The 5,593-nt window shown below is 39.6% G+C and overlaps 1 pseudogene across 1 annotated transcript; it reads right to left on the bottom strand.

Annotated features, from left to right (window-relative positions):
* Nucleotides 1-1,175: 1,175 nt before the first annotated feature.
* LOC308415390 (prohibitin 1-like) lies at nt 1,176-1,923 on the bottom strand (annotated as a pseudogene). The gene has a single exon. The product of its transcript is annotated as a prohibitin 1-like (transcript).
* Between the last annotated feature and the right edge of the window lie 3,670 nt (nt 1,924-5,593).

The raw sequence follows: 5,593 nt of genomic DNA, 5'->3' as shown, positions 1-5,593 counted from the left end.
CAGTTGTTCTACTTCTGGGCATATATGCCAGAGATGCTCGAACATACTACAAATACACATGCACCACAACGATCATAGGAGCCCTATTTATAATAACCAGAAGCTGAAAAGAACCCAGATGTCCTTCAGTACTTAAATAGATACAAAAATTGTGGTATATTTACACAATGGAGCTACCAGAAACAATGATTTTATGAAATTCTTAAGAAAATGGATGCATCCAGAGAATATCATCCTGAGTGAGGTAACCCAGTCACAAAAAACAGACATAATATGCAGTCAGTGATAATTGGATACTAACCCCAGAAAGCTATGAACACCCAAGAAACAACTTACAGACTACATGAAGTTCTAGAAAAACAAAGGCCAAAAAATCATTATGTTTAATCTTTACAAACCAAGAAAAGTTTGACTATTTCCAGGTTACATCCTGTTTTACATGTACTTTATGCTCATTGTAACTAGTAAGATTTTAATGCATACTATCAAACCTTTAAAAAAAGTACTTACAAAAATGTATTCATATACTGTTATGCAAAAATGCTTTTAAAATCTGTACATTTATCTCTGTTTTTTTGGAATAAATTTGTTCAATTAAAAAATATTGGTATTTGTGAATAGCATGATCTTATACATAAACAACTCCAATAATTCTGCCAGAGGACTCCTACAGTTGATAAACACCTTCAGCTAAATGACTAGATAAATAACTAACTAAAATCAGCTGTACCCCTTCTTTTTTACAAATGATAAATAGGCCAAGAAAGAAATTAGGGAAACAATACCCTTTACAATAGCTGCAAATAATATAAAACACCTTGGTGAATTCTAACAAAGCAAGTGAAAGATTCGTGTGACAAAATCTTCAAGTCCCTGAAAAAATAAGTAGAAGAAGATTTTGGAAGGTGAAAAGATTCCCCAGGCTAATGAATAGCTGGGATTTACAGTTGAAATGACCATCTACCCCAAAACAATAGATTAAATTCAGTCCTCATCAAAATTCCAACAAGTATTTTATTTTATTTTAGAGATCTGAAGTGATTTTACTTTTATGTCCTTCACTTTAAGTCAGTCTTAAATTTCACACTGACTTCTGAGGTAGGGCAGAAGGAAGGCATCATTCAGAATGATGGAGGCCATAGCCTGGTTGGCCTGAGAAGGTGAAGCAGCCCACCTCACTGGGGAAGCTGGAGGAGCAAAAACTGCCAGCTGGCAGGTAGGTGATGTTCTGAGAGCAGGAAATCTGGTATGTGATGTCCTCAGCAGCTTCCAGTTTTCTCAGCTCAATCAGGCCATCACCTGCTGTGGTCAGAGAGATGGTGATCAGCTAAACTGCCTTGTAGTCATCCTACAAGTAGAAGAGATGATGGTTACCGCCTTCTGCTGCTCAGCCTTTTACACCATAAATCTGGCTCTTTCTGCTTCCTGCTGAGCCACCTGTTTGGCTTCTACAGCCTCTGTGAACTGTTTTTCAAAGGTCAGATGTGTCACAACATGTCATCCAGGATGAGCCCAAATGTCGAATTGAGCCACCACTGACTTGAGGATCTCTGTGGTGATAGACCACAGCACCTGTTCATCATAGTCCTTGTCAATTCTGGTGTAGATAGAAGGAAGCTGGCTGGCCACCGGCCAGAAAAGGATGTGTAGTGTGATGTTGACACTCTGAAAGTCTTTGCTACCCATGATGACCTGTACATTCTGTGGTCAAGAGCAGCATTTATGGATACTGGGTTTCTGTACCCAAGGGTTGAGAAAATGAGTTCCTTGCCCTACCAAAATGTGCTATACTCCATGGAATAGGTCAACGTTGACAGCTCTGTCTCCAGAATCCACATTATATAAAGCAGAGTTCACCACGCCTCCTACAACGGCTAACACCAGGTGGGACATTACAATGGACTCAAACACTTTGGAATCCATGACTCCTGTTGCTTCCACTCATGCCTGCTTTTACTCTCACCTTCACATGAACCACTCCCCTAAATTTTAATATGCCTTGAGGGAGCAGTTCTCAAAGTCCTGTGGGAAAACAAACAAACCAAAAACAGTATAGCCAAACAATCCTGAACAAGAGAAGAAATTCTGGAGGAATCACCATCCCTCACCTCTGTACTACAGAGCAATAATAATTAAAATATTTATGATATTGGTACAGAAACACATTTATCAATAGAATTGAATAGAAGGTCCATGGGGAAAAAACCCAAACCACCAGATGCTTGATTTTTAATAAACAATCCAAAATCATACAATGGTGCCAGAGACAATCTCCTGAGCCTGAAACCAATGACTCAGGATCAAGATTAACAATTAATAAGTGGGACCTCTCAAAACTGAAAAAGTTCTGGAAGGCATAGGACACTGTCAATAGGACAAAATGGCAAATGATCTTCACCAACTGTCCATCTGACAGAAAAATATTATACAAAATTTATAAAGAACTGAAGAAATTAGATTCCAACAACCCAATTAACCCAACTTAAAAATGGAATAGAGAGCTAAACAGAGAATTTTCAACAGAGGAATCTTAAATGGCCAAGAAGAACTTAAAGAAATATGCAAAGTCCTTATTCATTGGGGAAATGTACATTGAAATAATTCTGATGTAACATTTTTCAACAATCAGAATGGCTAAGACCAAAAACTCAAGAGATAACAAACACATGCTGGCAAGGATGCTGAGCAAGAGGAACACTTCTTCCTTGCTGGCAGGAGTGCAAACTTGTTTAACCAGTTTGTAAATCAATTTGGCAGTTAATCAGAAAACTGGGAATATTTCTACCTAAAGATTCAACTCTAACACTCCTGAGCATATACCTAAAAGATGCTTCACCATCACCCAAAAACACTTGCTCAACTATGTTAATAGCAGATTTATTTGTAATAGCCAGAAACTGGAAAAAAACCTAGATGTTTCTCAACTAAAGAATGGATAAAGAACATTTATACATCTACACAATGGAATACTGTTCAGCTATTAAAAACAAAGACATGATGAATTTTGCAGGCCAATTGATGGAACTTGAGAATATCATTCTGAGTATGGTAACCCACTCCCAAAAGGAAATGCATGGTATGTACTCATTTATAAGTGAATATTAGCTGACAAATACAGGTACCATGATACACTCCATAGACACAAAGAAGCTAAATAACAAGAAGGCCCCAAGGGAAGATGCTTGAATCTCATTAAGAAATGAGGATAAAATGGAGGGAGGAAACTTGTAGAGAGGTGGAAAGGGAAATGGGAGGTTTAGGGTTGGGTATAGGGAAGTACAATAGAGATAGCTAGATGGCCAAGGGAATATGCAATTGATAGGGGTGGGGAGGGGAGAAGTCATCTTAAGGATGAGACAAAGACCTGGGATAAAGAAGGTAACAAAGAATTAATGGAGAGGGGTGACCTTAGCTGTGACTTAAAACATTAGGAATATGGAACCTAAAATGACCACCTCCTATGGCCAGGCAGGAATCCCATTGCAGCTATAGAGAAACCGGCCTACCCATAAAACTTTCAAACCCAAATTTATGCTGTCTACAAGAAATGCAGGCACTGGGTATAGAGAAGATACTACATAAATGGCCAACCAATAACTGGCCAAACCACAGACAAAGACCAACCTGTGACACTATTAATGATACTCTCTTATGCTTGCAAACAGGATCCAAGCAGAACTGTCCTCTGAGAGGCTCCACCCAGCATTTGACTCAGACAGATGCAAACACCCACATTGAAACACTGGATGAAACTTGTGTTGTTCTTCTAACTGGGCTGCCTTGCCTAGGTTCAGTAGTAGAGATGAATCTATCCCTAGAGTCTTGATATGCCAGGATTGCAGGATACCAAAGAGGGCCTAAGCCTCTCATAGGAGAAGGGGAAGGGTATGGAGGAGAAGACTGTGGGAGGAGGAACTGGGAGGCAGCAAGCAGGATATAAAGTAAAATTTTAAAACCTAATGAATCAATAGCTCTCATTTTTATTGAAATAAGAAAATAGTGTGACTTTCCTTTGAAATACAGAATTTCTGAGACAGCTATTGTCCAAAATGTCAAAGACAACTTCCTGTGTATCTTTAACTTAGTCATCTTGTTAGAAATTGGATTTATTTTCAAAGCAAAAAGTAATTGCAAGTGAATCATATTTTTTCTGCTTATTTTTAAAAAGTTCAAGGCACATAACTATGGTATTTGGTAATAGTTCTTTGAGAATATTTTAATGGTTTTTAACTTAACACACAGCCCCATAACTTCTACCAGATCCAGCCACTTCCGTAACAATCCAAGTCTGTTAGCCCCTCATGTCCAGCTTATGCTGTTCCTGTACTTTGGAATGTGGGTAATGCCACTGGAGAGTGGTTAACTGTCCAGGAGACGGGCATTTTAAGAAAACCTGACTCCTTTTCCACAGTTGCTTGGATAACATAAGGGACATTTTGCTTACCTCTGCTCTCTTATTAACTGGTTTGTTTTGAGCTTCTATAGTTCTCATACACAGTGTCACAATTCACCCAAAGTTCTCATGTACAGGTGCCATGTTGTATCAGAAAAACACTGCAGTCAACCACCTCTGTATCTTACCTATATTTTGATCCCTCTTTAATAATTATCCCTGAGCTTTGGAAGGGGATTACCATATAGATCTTTCATTTAGTGCTGAACATTATCCATCTCTCATCCTTTGTACCTTGGATAGTTGTAATTCTCTGTATTAATCACCATCCACTGTAATTAGGACTTTCTTTGTGGGGGAGATGCAGTAGAACTTTATTGATGGTATTCAATTGAGTAGGGAGGGCTTCCTAGGCCCCTCATATTATTATGGGTATCTGTAATAAAAATTCTGAAGTAGATGTTCAGTGTTGAAAACCGAGTTGGGACCAAAACTCCTCAACAACTGAGGGCCAGTCTCTTGCTCTCAGTGTCCTTGCATGAGATCCATCATGTTGCTGTAGCCTTACTCATTGTCATACCATAAACTGGAAATGAGTTTCACAAAGTTGTCACTGAGAACATTGCCAGCCCCAGCATCAAAGTTGGAAGAGTGGGAGTTGTTGTTGAAGTCACAGAAGACAACCTGGTCTTCAGTGTACCCCAGGATGCCTTTAAGTGATCCCTCAGATTCCTGCTTCACCACCTGATTGATGTCATCATATTTGGCAAGTTCTCCAGGAGGCATGTCAGATCCACAATGTATATATTGAGGGTAGGAACACAGAAGGCCATGACAGTGAGCTTTCCATTCAGGTCTAGGATGACCTTGCCTATAGACTTGGTAGCACCAATGGATGAAAGGATGATGTTCTGGGCAGCCCCATGGCCATCACACCATAGCTTTCCAAAGGAAGCATCCACAGTCTTCTGAATGGCAGTGATGGCATGGATTGTGGTCATGAGCCCTTTCACAATGCCAAAGTTATAATGGATGACCTTAGCCAGGGGGCTAAGCAGTTGGTGGTGCAGGCTACATTGCTGACAATTTTGAGTAATCTGTCATATTTCTCATGTGTCACACCCATCATAAACATGGAGGATTGGCCAAAGGGGCAAAGATGATAACCCCTTTGGCCCCACCCTTCAAGTGGACCTCGGC

Source organism: Micromys minutus, assembly GCF_963924665.1.
Source record: "Micromys minutus genome assembly, chromosome: X".
Taxonomy (NCBI): Eukaryota; Metazoa; Chordata; class Mammalia; order Rodentia; family Muridae; genus Micromys; species Micromys minutus.
Note: the sequence above shows the minus strand (reverse complement) of the source record. Positions and strands in the feature narration are given on the sequence as shown.